General features: G+C 44.5%; 1 protein-coding gene across 9 annotated transcripts in view; it reads right to left on the bottom strand.

Annotated features, from left to right (window-relative positions):
- Positions 1 to 10,824, bottom strand: part of DYNC1I1 (dynein cytoplasmic 1 intermediate chain 1) — a 276,554-nt gene extending 265,730 nt beyond the window's left edge. For 4 of the 9 annotated variants that reach the window (XM_081102248.1, XM_081102253.1, XM_081102255.1 and 1 more), the window contains exon 1: positions 10,040 to 10,507. The gene's annotated coding sequence lies outside the window, so the exon portion shown is untranslated. The other 5 variants (XM_081102249.1, XM_081102252.1, XM_081102256.1 and 2 more) reach the window with 2 other exon arrangements.
- Between the last annotated feature and the right edge of the window lie 6,502 nt (positions 10,825 to 17,326).

The following is a 17,326-nucleotide window of genomic DNA, read 5'->3' as shown; positions in this document are numbered from 1 at the left end:
AAGCCTGCCTTACCCTTTCCTTAACAAGTATCATAAATAGCTTTTTCTTTAGGGTATAAAGACCAACAAAGTACTAAGTGTCATTGTTAACCAAACAATTGCCAGAACATGTGTCCTGGTTAAAACAACTTTAATTCTGAATCCCAACCCCCCCCCCCCCCCGACCCCCACCCCACCCCCCACCACCGCCGGGGAGCTTAGAGACTCTTTCCATGTGCTGATCTACCTTCCCATGGTGGTTCGGAAGGCAGTGGAGGTGTTGACAATGTTACAGGTGCCATTTCCAACACCCTGGCTCATCCCCAAAAGCAAAGCTCTGCCCAACTGACTGAGAGAAATGGCTCTGTCTGGACAGAATACACAAAAGGAAGGGAACATTCCAAGAGAGTCTCGTCTCACTCCCTAAAACTGTTTTGTAACCTGGCTTTTCTATCCACTTTAAAATCTACAACCTGTGGGCCTTCAAATTTTAGGAAAGTATATTTCTTCACTTTAAAAAACAAGGGGCTCTCAAGGCAAATGAGTACAGCCGTGAGCCGCCCCCCCCCCCCCCCCCCCCCGCCCCAACACCACCACCACGTCTTAAATCTATGGCAAAAGATATGGGATTTCATGTTTGCAACTACACCAGTTACTTTTCAGCAGCATTTGAAAATATTAAAAAGCTTAAACAAGGAAGCAAGAAAATCTGAAATCAAAACCCCAAACCTGGCCTTTACAATGTCCCTGGGTGGTCCATATTTGCATTGGAAGATTTCGTTTGGCATTTTAACTTATGCAAATAGATTCTCACTTTCCTCTGAGCCTGAAAGCCATTCAAAGGGCAAAGATCCTCTTTCCAAATCAGCGGTAACCTATACCTTCTGAAAGTGAACAAAGTCACGCTTTTCAAGGAAACAGGCAGAGACGTTTTTGTTATTCTTTCTTCCACAAAATACACACCAATTCCCACAACCCCTTGCTATTTTGATCCTAACGGGGCGGATGGTAGAACAGGAGACGAGCCATCATTTTAAAAGGGACACTGTCAAAACACACAGTCCCCACAGGGCCTGCTTACCTTTTCAACCACCCAAACCCACCAACTACTGAACCGCCACAGGCTGATTCTGGGACAGAATCCCATGTCATCCCCTATACATGGGCTCATTGTAACACTCAACAACTTGATCAACGTTTAAAGGCTTCCACATGTGCAGTACAGGATCTAACTACTTTCAAAAGGAGAGGACTTCGCTCCATTTCAATTACTAACATCTTCAACTTGTCAAACAAAGCAATGGGTACTATTTCAGATTTGAGTAGAAAAAAATCTGTGTTCTTAAAGGGGAACCGACTGTAGGCAAAGAATAGAAAATATGGTATTATTTTTTGCCCATTAGCGCTATTTAAAATATACATATTGCTCTTGGCTTCCCTCCAGACATTAGTATAAAATAGGAATCTGACAAATGAATCAAAAGTTCCCCTCTTCCCACCAGAAAGGAACCAAAGTGCTGCACTGCTCATAGAAGAATGTCAGGTCAAAGCCAGATCAAGAGAATCTGCCCCAAGCATTCATAAAAAAACCCCACAAGACTCAAATCATCCTGCCTGTTACTTCTGGAATGAAAGGTTGTCCTCCTCAAGACTCCCCCACCCTCAGCAGAAATGCTCAATGTGATCTTGATTCAGGAAGGCAAGGCTTCCAGACTTCTAGGCATTGCCAAACCCACATTCAGTTGTGGCCCCGCCGGCCAGTGTGGTTCAGTGGTTAAGCATCCACCTACAAACAGGGTGCTCATGGTGGTGATGGTTCAATTCCCAGTCATGACAATGCTCGAGTTGTGGGCTCAGTCCCCAGTGTGGGGCATGCAGAAGGCAGCTGATCAATGATTCTCTCTCATCATTGAGTTTTCTATTTCTCTCTCCTTTTCTCTCTAAAATCAATAAAAATCTATTTTAAAAAAACAGATACATAGATCATTGAAATAGAATAGAGAGCCCAGAAATAAACCCATGCTTACATATTCAACTAATCTATGACAAAGGAAGCAAGAAAATACACTGGGGTAAAGATAGCCTCTTCCACAAATGGTATTGAGAAAACTGTATAGATACATGGGGGTGGGGAGTGGGGAATGAAATTAGACCATTTTCTTACACCATATACAAAAATAAACTCAAAATGGATTAAAGACTTAAATGTAAGACCTGAAACCACAAACTCTTAGAAGAAGAAAACAGAGCCAATAAACTTTAAGACCTCATTCTTAGCAATATCTTTTTGGGTATGTCTCCTATGTTCATTGCAGCATTACTAGTAATAGCCAAGAAATGGAAGGAACCTAAATGCCCATTAATAGTTGAATGGATAAAAAAATATGGTATGTATATATAATGGGAAATTTCTCAGCAATAAAAATTTGCAACAACATAGATGGACCTAAAGGGCATTATACTAAGTGAAATAAGTCAGACAGCAAAAGACAAATACCATATGATTTCCCTTATAAGTGGAATCTAAAAAACAAACAACAACAACAAAAAAACCGGGACAAACAAACCCATAGATATAAAAACTTGTTGGTTGCCAAACGGGAGGAGGAAAGGGGGTAGGAAAATAAATAAATAGATGAAATTCTTTAGAATGTATGGGAGAGAAACACTACTGAAGCATAGCGAAACACACTGATATTTGTTTCCAGGCCAATCTGTTGATCAAGTGCCTCCAAATGAAATAGTGGGTCATTCTATAAGATTATAGCAAGCATATGGATGAAGCATAAAAATGTTAGGGATTAAATTATATTTTGGAAGCAAGAGCAGCTGCTTGTGAGGAACTCAGGACTGAAACTAGCCAAAAAGGAAAAGGCTTGTAAGTCATCTGTTAAGCAGAGGTCCTCCCAGGATTCACTACCAAGTCTGTGTTTCAGATCACAAGGCAGCCACTGTGTCAGGTAAGCCCAGAAGACTGAGCAGCTTCAAGTTCAGCTCCGAAGTCAAGTCATCTTTGCAATGAATAAAGTCCTGACTTGCAGCCAGCCACCCTTGCAGAATCCACTCTCTGGCTATCTAAGTTGTGACCGCTATGCATGTGGTGCTCAGCAAGATTCCTGGTGATACTTGAGAATCAAATACGTGGGGCTTCAGCACACCTCAAGGGACATGGGGCTTGCTCTCTGCCACCCTGAATTAGAGATGTCTCATTTTCTTGTTCCCCTTTGATCACACATTTAGACTCTTCCTATTAGCGTGTGAACAAGTTCTTAAAGGACTCTCCGTCCTGCTACAATAAAAAGTTACACTAAGTATTTTTTTAGCATCCCACATTGAAAAACAATGAGATGTGATGGAAAGAAAATAAACAAACTTTTAAAATTCGAAACACAGCTCTTTCACTAACTGGCTTCATATAGCCTTGACCATGTGGCTTAATGTTTCCAAGCATCAGATTTATTGTTTAACAAATAAAGATGTTGGGATGATTTGATGAACCATGAATATGAACATGGTAAGTGCACAATGAATGGCAAGCAGTGCTAGGGCTGCCTGCCACTCCAGGAGCCCTCACTTGGTTGCAGCATGCATTAGTGTGTGTTGCATCTACACCTGGGCACCTCTAGCAGGCGTTGGCTAGCTCTGGCTGCACAGATTTGCCTTGTTTTCAACACATTTCAGCTGAGTGGCCTCTGTTCCTCCCCTTTTTCCTAAACAGTGCACTTAAATCACTAGTTCTTAATTTCTTCTTAGTCACAAATGCCCTATATTTTCCTAGAAAACTTCATTTATGCACCAAGACATACAATTTTGCATCAATTTTATTGGGTTCAAAATCCACCCGAAAACTAGCATGGGCCTGCCCTTCACAGCACCTATAACTCCTGTTTAAGAAGCCTCCTCTACATTCAGGCGGGGGAGATGGCAGCGTAAGTAAACGCCTGTACTCACTGCCTCCCACAACCACATCGAAATTACAACTAAAATACAGAACCACCATCATCCAGAACCACTGGAAAGCTGGATGAACGGAAGTACAACCAGAGAAGTAAAGAGGAAAGCACACCGATACTAGTAGGAAGTGTGGAGGTATGGAACAGGCTGGTCCGGCACCCATCTGTGCCACTTTTTTAATTGGGAAGAAGATCATCTCTGTAGAGGCTGCCCAGAGGAGCAAGGGGCCCCAGCTCCACACGAGACCCCCAGCCCAGGGTCCTAGAGCTGGGAAAAGAAGTCCCTATGGGCAGTAAGAACCACAGGGTATAAAAACCAGTGCAGATTGGGGCTCATTGACATAGGGGCTGCTGGAAACCCAGCTGTTCCTCTTAAAAGGCCAGCACCACAAAATTAACTTACCAGGTCCTGCTTCCTCTGAACTCTAGCACCAGAGTGAGGCTTTGGGGGACACAGACACATACAAGGAAGAACTGGATTATCTGGCATCAGAGCAGGAACTCAGAGGCAGCTTTCTCCCAGATAGAGTTGCTCACAGGAATCATTGTTCCTATGCTGGGACCTCCCTGGTCTCAGGGCTGCCTGGTAGCCATTTCTGTTTGCTCCACCCTTGTGATTTCCTAAGACCCTGCCTCATCCAATTTATAACCCCATCCAAGCTGTGTGCAGCAGCTTTTGCAAATGAATGCCCTGTCCTTATTCAGACTAAAATCTCTCAAACAAGCTGCAGCTGAGTCAGGGAGCCCCAGACCTATCAATAAAAGGCCCAAGACTCGGCACCAGCACCAGCCTGCCTTGCTTCATAGCTAGGCCTCCTCTGGGCACTTCCAAACCTGATACAAAGAGGAGGAATCTGAAGATCTCTCTGAAGCTCCTGCTGGTTGGTCCCAGGCAGTGGCTGACTTTGTACCTCCCTGGATACCCAAGAGCTAATGTACCCAGTGGTCAGTGTGAGACCAAACCAGATTACAACTAGACATATCCATAAGCGCCACACTCAAGGGACAGACTCAGTGAGCACCAAAGCCCCACTGAAGCAAGTCCTGCTCCATAGGGTGTCTCCTCACAGCAGCTCTCCCACTGTAATTGCAGTTGGTCTGGAGGTCAATTCCTCCCATGACTCCAACAGCAATCAAGTCTCAACTACAATAAGACTGTGCTCACAGCCCACAAAGTGGTGTGCCTAGAGCTCCCAGCTCAGGTGACTAGGGAGGCTGAGCCACTGGGCCCTATAGAACACCTACTACACAAGGCTACTCTACCAACTCAAGGAGACTTAGCGGCTCTACCAATTTCATAGAAACAAACAGTGACACAGCCAAAATGCATAGACAAAGAAACATGTCACAAATGAAAGAAATGGAAGAAGGCGAACTACTAGATATAGAGTTCAAAACCATGGTTATAAGGGTACTCAAGAATCTTCTAGAAACCTCCAAAAAAATGGAAAAGGATCAGTCAGAAATTAAGCATACACTGACTGAAATAAAGAATAATATACAGGGATTCAACAGTAGAGTAGAAGATTCTGAGAATCAAATCAATGATTTAAAATATGAGGAAGCAAAAAACACCCAACCAGAAGAGCAAAAAGAAAAAAGAATCCAAAAATATGAAGACAGTGTAAGGACCCTTGGGACAACTTCAAAAGTATGGACACTTGCATTATGGGGTTGCCAGAAAGAGAGAGCAAGGTATTGAAAACCTATTTGAAGGAATAATGATAGAAAACTTCCCTACCTGGTGAAAGAAATAGACTTACAAGTCTAGGAAGTACAGAGAGTTCCAAACAAGAGGAACCCAAAGAGGACCACACCAAGAAACATCATAATTAAAATGCCAAGGGCTAAAGACAAAGAGAGAATCTTAAAAGCAGCAAGAGAAAAGCAGTTACCTACAAGGGAATGCCCATATGACTGTCAGTGATTTCTCAACAGAAACTATGCAGGCCAGAAGAGAGTGGTAAGAAATATTCAAAGTGATGAATAGCAAGGACCTACAACCAAAATTACTCTACCCAGTAAAGCTGTCATTTAGAATTGAAGGTCAGATAAAGAGCTTCACAGACAAGAAAAAAGCTAAAAGAGTACATCACCACTAAACCAGTATTATATGAAATGTTGAAGGTTATTCTTTAAGAAGAGGAAAAAGAAAAAGTTTAAAAATAGGAACAACAAAATGGCAACAAATACATTGATTTGAATCTAAAAACAACAATTGAATCTAAAAATCAAAATAAACAAATAAGAACTCTAATGAACAGAATAAACTGGTGAATAAAATAGAATCAGAGGTTGCCCTAACCGGTTTGGCTCAGTGGATAGAGCATCGGCCTGTGGACTAAAGGGTCCCAGGTTCGATTCCGGTCAAGGGCATGTACCTTGGTAGCGGGCACATCCCCAGTAGGGGGTGTGCAGGAGGCAGCTGATCAATGTTTCTCTCTCATTGATGTTTCTAACTCTCTATTCCTCTCCCTTCCTCTCTGTAAAAAAATCAATAAAATATATTTTTAAAAAATAGAATCAGAGGCATTGAAATGGAACAGACTGACAATTCTCAGAGGGAAGGAGGATGGAGGGGGGCGAGAAGAGATTAAACAAAGATCTTATATGCATACTAGAGGCCCAATGCAAGAAATTCGTGCAAGGGGCTCAGCCCCCACTGCTGTGACTGATGCCTCGGCCCCCTCCGCCGCAGTGGCCACCTCTGCTTCATCCGGAAGGACATTCAGTCTAATTAGCATATTATGCTTTTATTATAGATATGTATTACCTATGAACACAGATAACTGGGTGGGTGACAAAGGCCTGGGGTGGGGCAGGAACCGGGTGAAGGGGGGTAATTGGGGGAAAAAAGGGGGACATCTGTAATAATCTCAAAAATAAAGTAGTTTAAAAAAAAAAAAGAAGCCTCCTCTAAACAAAGTCTCAGAAAATACTTTATGAAGCTGTGGGCTCCTCAGGGTTGGAGTCTGGGCAACCGTGCCTATTGCACTTCAATCTTCAGTCTGACATTCTGGTGTCAGGCTTTCTACAGAGAGGAAGCAAAGGAAATAAGCACAGGATGTCGATGAAAAGGTCAAGGTCAAGAAGAATAATTTTTACATGGAACCTGGCAAAGGATTTTTATAAATTCAAAGAAATTAAATGAGAGTCAAATGAACTTATATTAATTCTCAAAGAATTAAGCCTAGAAGTTCATTATCTCAGCAAAGCTCCCAAAAGAGCATATTTTCTCACATATCCTAGGGGATATAGAGGTCACAAAGGTTTCTAGTAAGAGGGATCCTGCGACAACTACCTATCTGGCATTTGAAACCACAAAGTATTATAGGGAATTAGCAGGTTTTATTAGGAGATAGATCCAAGGCAATATTTGATTTCAAAAGAGCTATGGTCCTACTTTGGGTTTGCCATATCACCCACAGCTATCAATCAGCTGGTTAAAAAAAACAAAAAACAAAAAACATGTGACACTTGAGGCCTGAAGGAAATAATAATGGTTCACAGGAAACTTTAGCAGCAAACCTGAAGGAAACAGACAAGCATTGCACTCATGTTTCTCACAAAGAACACTAGCTAAAATGGATGAGTTCTGGTTTTAGAGTCAGACAGATCTGATTTGAATCCTCCCTCTGCTATTTATTGAGTATGTCATTTAACTCAGTTTTATCATCTGTAAAATGTGGATAATAATGTCTACTTTAGAGGATTAATATAAGGAATAAAAGGAGATAAACATAAGAGCCTGGTATTCAATATGTGATAATTAACCAATATAATTGTTCTATAACATGAAAGAATAGAGTCAGATTGCCTGGGTTCAAATCCTAACCCTACAACTTATTTGCTGAACAATTTTCAGAAAGGTATTTGGCATCTTCGTGCCTTAGTTTCCTCCTCTGTCAAATAGGATTGCAAATAATGTAATACCTAAGATTTTGGTGTGGACTAAATATGTTAACACATGGAAAAGTAGTTTAACATGTAATGCCTGATCAAGTGCTATTGGTAATACAATATATTCAGTAAATTTGGTGTAATGCAATTACTAAACGTACTGAGCACTGGTAAAGTGCTCAATGTATTATCCATCTTTGTTTTATTTGGTGGAGCAAAATGTTGGGAGGGAAAAGTGGTGAGACAATATCCTCTGACCTTTTCAATTGATGCAAGATTAAGTGACAGAAAGAAACAGGGTGACAAGGAAGAATGAATGGTCCCTTTAGGTAACTAGCTGTGGATGAAGCCTGTGCACAGAGTCTGTGCTAAGAGGCAGGGTTTCAAGACATGGCATGTATTTCACAGACTGGTTTACAGGGCAGCTCTGAGTATGGACAGAGCAGCACCAGGATGGGTCCCCAAGAATCACTTGACTCAGCACTGGAGTCAAGGGAAGAGCTTATTTATTAAATGTAGACTCAGGAAAAGTGTTTGGGGGAATGTAGAAAGGGTGGGAAGAAAGTTAATAGAACCCCTTCTCAGACATAAACCAGGCTGACCCAAATGCAGGTGACTTCCTCCTACCATCTCAGGAGTTAGTCAGAAACTAGTGACCAGGAACCACCACACTAAGATCTCTGTCCCCTTGTCCTGTGAGTTGAGTTTCTTTCCTCTGCCCAGACCTTATTGGTGATTACACCTAATGATGTCGACCTTTAACACCCAAAGAGCTTCAGATCAAGTTTTCGGGAGGACGGGGGGACAGGCTGGGGGTGAGGAGGGGTTGAGCCATCCCTCTCCTCCAGGGCATAGTGCTGCATGGGGGAGAAGAAGCAGGTTCCAAGGAGAGAAGAAGCAGGTGGACCTGTGCCTGGGGCCAGAGACAATGAAGAAAAAAGATGTCCTGGCCCCAACACTGGGCCAAGAGCCGGACAGTCTGGGAAACGCCTGCCTTGGGTCCCCAACCATATTATACAAACATCCCAACCATGATACTAGAAGATTTGTAAGAGAAACAGCTCTTGGAACAACTGGATCCTCAGACCTTAAGAAATACTGGAGAGTTAGTTCCAATGAAGAGAACATTTGATAACTTCGTGGGAGGAGTGAGTGTCTGATTTTATTTTAGTGAGAAATATGGTCAGAAGAGCAGGGTTTGGGCTTTTGCCTCACCAAAACTTTCAAAGAAAAGTTGGCATTTTTTAAATAATCAGAGAAAGTATTAATCACATTCCCACTGATACCATCAGGATGCAACTTGCACTGACTGCTCCATTTCAAAATGGACTTAGCTGATCAACAGCTTTCTCTATCATTTCCACAATGAAACTACGTACATATCTGTGCTGATACTCATCCTATGATGTCTTCTGCAGGTACCACGCTTCCCTGTTAACTCCACTTTCGGCTAATCTGGAATATTTGGAAATAATTTTTCACAACCTTGCACTACAGTATGTCTACCATGCCCACTTGAAAGGCATTCCAGGCAAGAAAATGGCTGGCTACTTTTCCCTGCCCCTTACCTAGATGTAGTAGAGGCCAGGATAACGACTAAATTCCATCTTCTGCATCTTTTTGGTTGAGCCTCTGATTTCCTAAGTCATTTCCTATCTTGATCCTGGGTTTCTCCCTCACCTTATTAGCCTAGCCTAGCCGAGGTGCCAGTCATGAGAGGTGCCAGGGATCAGTGCGGCCAGGATCCCTGCCCTTAGGATGACGCACAGATTTATAAGAGCAGAGCGGTTCCGGAGTGGGAGTGGGGGAAGGAGAGCCACGCTGTCACGAACCGCCCCTCTCCCCCCAACAACAACAACAACCACACTTCTTTGCAGCAGCGAAAGGAGCTGGCATCTTCTTGCATAAGTGTTCATGAATACCCTGCTGGAAGTGCCTTCGCTCCCTCCGACTTGGGGGGAGCAACAGCATCTAGCTTTGCAGACAGCTGACCACGTAATCAAACAGCACCCTTTCCCCTCCCTCCGATGCTCCCCCTCCCCCAGGAGCCGGCAGCGGGTGGCTCAGAGGGGCGCGATGTCACCGCCGCTGGCCTTCCGCTCCCGCGGTGAAGACTCGGGCGGGGCGCACTCGGACGCCCCTCCCAGCCCACAAGGTGGGCGACAAGGTGAAGACACCGCACCGGCCCCCTCCTCGCCAGCACTCACCTCTCGGCTCTGCTAGGGGCGCTGCAGCCGCTGGGGGGCTCCGACCGCCCTAGGGAGCGCTCCCGGGAGCGCCAGGAGCCAGGGGCGGCGGCGAGGGGAGAGTCAGGCTGCCCTGCAGGGGCCGCACCAATGCCCGGCTCCCGGATCAGACGCCACCGGGAGGCAAAGGTCGAGGAGGGGCTCCGAGGCGGCGGTGAGAGAGGCGGGAGAGCGCGTCACCCCCCTCTGTGTACCCGGCCGCACTCCGGGGTAGCGGCGGCACCCGTCTCCCCGAGCGAGCGCAGTGGCGGCTCCGGCTGGGGCGGCGCTCCGGCGGCTGGCGAGGGTGGCGGGTGCGGCGCGCAGGATGTGCTGTCTCACGCTGCGCCCGCGGCTCGGCTCCCGCTCCTCTGGGAGCCAGCGCATCCTCTCTTCCCGCGAGCCCGGCACTGACGGCTCCTCCGAGCACCCATCGCCCCGCCCCGGCCCACGCCCTCCACGCCCTGTGCCCCTCCGGCCGAGCGCCCTAGGCTCCCCCTCTCCCCCAGCAGGTCTCTGCAGGAGGGAGCGGCGCCGGCCCAGGCTGGTGGAGAACAGGGACCTGAGAAGGTCAAGTCTATTCCTGCGCGACACCCAGGACTCACCTAAGTTGCTGCAAACAGAAGAGCTCCAGTGATTGGGGAGCCCCTGCTGCTGTGACTAGTAGAGCAACTTTCATCCCAGACAACTACAGGAAGGGCATTTGACTAGAAATGGGAAGCTCAGATCCATCTGCTGCCCACAGACTTACAGATCTGATTTATCCTTATCCCCGCCCCCCAGAGACAAAAATATATAGCTTGCCTCGACAGCTTTGCTTCTTGGAGGCCTGGCTTTTAAAAACCTGGGTAACCATTCTTGGGCTTCCGCGAAGCCTGCCATAGCAACTAAGGCCCAGAAATGGAGTTCGGGATTCTAATCAGTGCAGGTTTGGCACTAATCGTGTTTCTTGAATATCTGTGATAAACACTAACTTGAGCCCGGCTGGTCTGGCCTAATGGTTGAGCCTTGACCTATGATCCAAGAGGTCAAGGTTCCATTCCTCATTGGGGCACATTCTGGGTTGTGTGGGCTCCAACCTCAGTAAGGGGCGTGCAGGAGGCAAAGGATCAATGATTCTCTCTCCTCATTGATGTTTCTATCTCTCTCTCTCTCCTTCTTCCTTCCTCTTTGAAATCATAAAAAAATATATTTTTTAAAAACCAATAACTGTAGCTTTAAGGGAACATAGTCAGGAGGGTGTGTGGAAGGAGCTAGGGCTTATGGAAGTTCTGGAACTCTAATGGAGAGAAGCCTACACAACAACTCTATGTTTACAATAAAGCTCTATGGTTCTAACTTGCCCTTCCCTTCACTTCTATTTTCTCTTACATAATACCCTTCCATCTTGCACTTAGGCCAGAGTGTGCCTGTGGCTTGCCATGTCTGCATGCACTGGGTTGCAACCCTTCTCTCCTCCGCCCCCCCCCCCCCCACCACCACCACCCCAACCAATCCTTCTTGGTGACAAAACACCTAGTTGGTATTATTTTTCAGTCAACATGTGGGGTCATTGCACATCTTAGAATGAAAGTAGAAGGCAGGGACCGTATCCTATTTATTGCTGTATCCCCAATACCTACAACAGTGTTTGATGCATAATGGTGCTCAATAAACAGGTATGAATTTATTTAATTGGCAAGTACTACAGTAATTTCAAAATAAATATAGATCTGGTTGTAAATACAATATACTTATCTATAAAATGGCCATCCTTGTTCCAATTTTGCCTATCTGGCAAATCATTGTGACTGTAAGTATGGCTGAAAAAAAAGACAGGTGAAATATTTTTTAGAATGAACTCAAGATATTCCAGAAGAAAAATTATATGAAACAAATACTTGCCTCTGCCATTATAGGATACTTAATACAGTCATGTGCTGCTTAACAATGGGAATACATTCTGGGAAATTCATCTTTAGGCTATTTCCTGATGGTGCAAATATCAGAGTGTACCGTTAAAAACAAAACAAAAGTCGGCTGAGTAAATTTAAAGATCTAATTGGCTTTATTCAGCGATTCATGAATCCAGCAGAATCCCATTTAGCAAATAGAGGGGTACTCTCGAGGAGAGGTTGTACAAAATATGAGGGTGAGTGAGTTTTTAACAAAAAAAGAAAGGATTATTTTTAGACCAGCACAGCTTGGGCTGGGGGGAGGGGATGGGAATGGCAAAGGTTTTTTTTTTTTGTTTTTTTTTTTTTTTATCATGCAATTGCCTCTTCTTTCTGTGGGTAGAAGGTGGAGGATGGAGAGGGTCCATGTGACAGATCACTTCATTGGTGTTGACCAGAAAATTCCAGACTGGTTGATTAAGAATGTGTTTCCGGTTTAAACAGCAATTAGGTCAGGCATTAAATCTAGGTTTGGCATCATGGGGTTTTAGCACAAGTGAGACCATTTTGGGCTTGTGGTTTTCTCTTTAAAAGTATTTACGTAAACCTACTACACACATAGGCTATATGGTATATAGCCTGTCGCTCTGTAGAGGAGGAAAAATAATGTTACCTTTATCCTCTGGGTTCTTGGCTGAGACATCTTTCTAATAAAAGACAGATAAACAGGAGAAAAACAAAGCTTAATAATGTGTATATGTCCTGCATACATGGGAGCAGCCCAGGAAAATGGAGTTTTAATTCTTTCTCATGATCATGTATCCAGGCATTGTACAGGTAATGGGGTATGGGAATGGAAATGAATAAGAAATGAATGGTCTCTATATTCTAGAGGCTTAAAGTATAATGAAAAGACGCAATTGGCTTTAATGCCAAGCAGACTAGGAAAAGTAGAATAATTGAAGGCATTTGCCATGAGAGACAGAGAAAAGGCAAATCCATTCCAATTGGGAATCTTGATGTTCTGGAAGGCCTTGCTGAAGAGGTTTTGGGTGTATGTCTACAAGTAGATATACATTTTAACAGATGGTAATATGCACTTGAGAATAGAGTTAGAAAGCAGGCAAAAAGGAGTCATTGACCTGATTTTTATTGATGTATTATTTTAGAGCATTCTAGGTTTACAAAAATATTGTGAATAAAGAACAGAGAATTCCCATATACACCCTAAAATTATAAACTGCTCATTGCAAATATACCCATTTCACCTCTTAATCTAGTTATTGCTCCAACGTTTGAAAGATGGTCTCCAAGAAGAGATTAAGTGGCTACCACAAAACATGCTGGTCAATTCCTAACTTGCTAGCCATTAAGAGGTTGCCTGAGAATCCTCCAGACCACGGTGTGGCTAAGTTCCCCTACTCTGGGATCAGACTCTCTGTCTACCACTTACTGATCTGGTATATTTGCATGTGGTACCAGGGTCCTCTGAGACTCAAATCTCCTAGAAGTCAAAAGTGGGGGCGAGAGGGGCAATAAAAAATGAAATGCATTTCTCCTGAGATATTTCAGTAAGTTAATCCATGTGAAGCACTTGGCACAGTCCCTGGCATATCATTAGAAATTTTCAATAAATGTTAGCTACAGTTTGGCATTATTAATTCAGTCTGCATGAAAAGTTCAGAAAGTAGAGTTTTTTTACCCTCTAAATTCAGTGTGCACTCTGTGACATTAACAGATTTCAGGAACCACTCAGACCTTGGGGCCACTCTTAGCCAAACAAGATGGAGATTCCTCTGCCTCCATGCACCTGCCCTTCATCAGGGCTGGCTACAGGTGTGGCCCCACAGTGGCCCTTTGCCTGACTTACCCTCCCACAGCCACACTTCACACAGATTACAACCACACTCTCACTCACCAGATCCTTTCACGTTTGCCTGAGAATCTCCTCTGTGGCCCTAAATTCACCTCTGTGGGTTCTAAAATCACAGATAAGAAATGTGCCACCTGAATCAGTGCTTAAAACATAAGGTACCAAAGAAGAATAAATATGCTTGGAAGTACTCTGGTGAAGATGACATGCGCTCCACGTCATGCTCAGAATAAAACCCTGTGAGGAAACTAATTAAAACCGCTGCCCAATGTCACGTACGGCTTTATTTGGGATATATATCTGCTGGGATATGTTTTACTAATATTTTTTTATTATATGACTAAAGTTGGTCTATTTGTGTCAAATCAAAACGATAATAATAGATGTCCAAAAGCAGGTGTATTACTTGTGTTGGCAGAGTTATTAGAAATCAGAGTGACTTATGGGGAAATCAATGATTCCAACATTCAAAGCAACTACTGATTTTTGTCTTCCGGACACTTTTCATTGAGGGATGTTACCTATGGTTTTATATAGAAGGTTCAAATAGTCTGCAATAAATAAATACACACACATAAAATTTGCCTTCAATTTCAGAATAAATTAAGAGTTATCTGTTATATAGTTTTAGATTTTTCTAAATGCTTGTTGGATAACTTACCAATGCAACCCCAATTATACTATAACTAGGGGCCCAGTGCACAAATTCATGTACCTTGAAAGGAACTGTGGGCCATAGGCTGCAGTGGGCACAGAGGTGGGACTGGGCCCATCCTCCACGCCCCTGCTTGGCCCGCCCGCCACGGCCCCTGGTCCCCTGTCTGCCAACAGCCCCGCTCCCACTGCCAGCCCTGCTCCAACGTCTAAAGCTGACAGTGTGGAGCAATTGGTACTGGCACCGTCAGCAGGTGCAAGCAGCAGCTGCTGCCCTGATCACCCCTTAGGAGTAGGGGGAGGTGGAGAAGCCCTGAGGGGAGATTGGGGCCAGCAGCTGCCACTCACACCTGCTGACAGCACCGAGAAATCAGGGCCAGCGCCAGGCACTGGCAGTGGGTGCAAGCGGTGGCTCCAGTACCAGCAGCGGGTGCTAGTGGGGCTGTCACTGGCAGCAAGTGCAAGAGGCAGCTGCAGGTCCCAATCACCCCTCAGGAGCAGGGGAAGGTGGAGAAACCCTGAGGGGTGATCGGGGTTGGCAGCTGCCACTCACACCTGCTGGCGCTGAGTGATCAGGGCCGGCGCCGGGAGCTAGCAGAGGGTGTGAGCGCTGGGTCGGACTGCGGCACGTGGGAGCAAAGAATTTTCAGTAACCACCAGAGGCTCTCCCAATGACAGTGACCGGTGCCCTGCCTTAGTATGGTGCTCTCCCTCACCTGCTCCACCATCCCGCCATGGCTGATGCCACCATGTTCCGTGCACACCCCCTGGTGGTCAGTGCACATCATAGCGACTAGTTGTTTGGTTGTTCGGTTGTTCTGCTATTCAGTGTATTTGCATATTAAGGAGATATATATATATATATATATATATATATATATATATATATATATATATATATATATATTAGAGGCCCAGTGCACTAAATTCGTGCATGGGGACGGGAGGTTCCCTCAGTCCAGCCTGCACCCTCTCCAATCTGGGACCCCTCGGGGATTGGGCCTAAACCGGCAGTTGGACATCCCTCTCACAATCCGGGACTGCTGGCTCGTAACCACTCGCCTGCCTGCCTGCCTGATTGCCCCTAATCACTTCTGCCAGCCAGCCTGATAGCCCCATAACCTCTCCCCTGCTGGCCTGATTGATGCCTAACTGCTCCCCTGCCAACTGCCCTCCCCTGCCGCCACCAGCCTCCTACCCCGGGACCAGTCTCCTCCACACAAGGCGGTGGAGACGCTGGGACCTGCAGAGCCTCAGGACCCTGCAGAGCCGCAGGACGCCAGGCCTCACCACGTGGAACAGCCACCAAGCCCATCTCCACTGTGCATACAACCTTCTTGTGATGGCCATCTTGTGATAGCCATCTTGTGATGACATGAGGGCATGACTCCTCCTAGGCTATTATTAGTATAGATATATACTAGAGGCCTGGTGCATGAAATTTATGCACTTTGGGGGGGGGTGTCCCTCAGCCTGGCCTGCACCCTCTTGCAGTCCAGGTGCTGTTGGGGGATGTCCGACTGATGGCTTGGTGCTGCCGCGGAGGTGGGAGAGGCTCCCGCCACTGCCACTGCGCTCGCCAGCCGTGAGCCCGGCTTCTGGCTGAGTGGCGCTCCCCCTGTGGGGGCACACTGACCACCAGGTGGCAGCTCTTGTGTTGAGCGTCTGCCCCTGGTTATCAGTGCGCGTCATAGCAACCGGCCGTTCCGCAATTTGGTCGATTTGCATATTAGCCTTTTATTATATAGGATAGATTACCTATATTTGTTATATACTAGTAATTGCATTACAATCACCCACATTTTTACCCCTTCACTTTTGCCTCCATGTGCCTTTGCTCCTGCACTCCTTTTCACATTTTCTCCCATCAGCTTTTCTTTCCAGGATGATGCTAAGCCAAAATGCATATGTTTTTAACAATCAATAATAAAGTGCAACCATGAAAATATCTACAAAGCAAAACTAAACACTTTTAAACCTTAATAAAGTATTTTAAGCACTTAAAGTTATGGGAGTACAAAACAAATTATTTATGTTTTTTTGTTGTTTTAACAAAATGTAATCTTTATATTTGCCAGCTGTGAAATCAGTTCCTTTTATCCTTCTTTGTGTTCTGCCTCCTTACTTATTATTTCAAATTTATATTTCTAGGAATCAAATAAATCCACCTTACCAGAAGAAATTAAACCTCATTTTTGGTAAATTACTTCTCTATATTATTTTCTAGAAACATATTCCACTCCTTGGAATGATTGATTTTAATAGCTCTACCTGCCACAGCTCTCCCAAGACTTAAAAAAAAAAGTGTATTTATTTGTAACTAATTAAATGTATATACAATAGCACTGTGTTTGTGCCTTTAACCAGAAAATCTGAGCATTTTTCTTTATGGAGCTACATTATTTGTTATTTCTCATGTGCTAACTCTTAATATCATTTGACTATCTGAAATGTGAAGTCCAAATATTTTATGTACTTTAGAATGCAAATTTTATATATTATGTGTTACTTATCTTCCTTATTATGCTTACTGCATTACAGAGTTATACTTTAAGAAGAATTATAATGCAGTTTGTATAAAATAATACAATTTTAGCTTGGTTGGTGTGGCTCAGCAGTTGAGTGCTGACCTAGGAACCAAGAGATTGCCAGTTCAATTCCTAGTCAGGGCACGTGCCCAGGTTGCGGGATCGATCCCCAGTAAGGGGTGTTCAAGAGGCAGTCAATTGATGATGTTCCTCTCTCATTAATGTTTCTATCTCTCTATCCCTTCCTCTCTCTATAAACCAATCAAAACATATTTAAAAATAAAATAAAATAATCGGGAAAGGTGTTGTGTTTTTTTTCAAATAAAGCAACACAATTAAA

Source organism: Myotis nattereri (genome assembly GCF_964212035.1).
Source record: "Myotis nattereri genome assembly, chromosome: 11".
Lineage (NCBI taxonomy): Eukaryota > Metazoa > Chordata > Mammalia > Chiroptera > Vespertilionidae > Myotis > Myotis nattereri.
The sequence above is the reverse complement of the archived record's forward strand: the minus strand, read 5'-3'. Positions and strand labels throughout refer to the sequence as shown.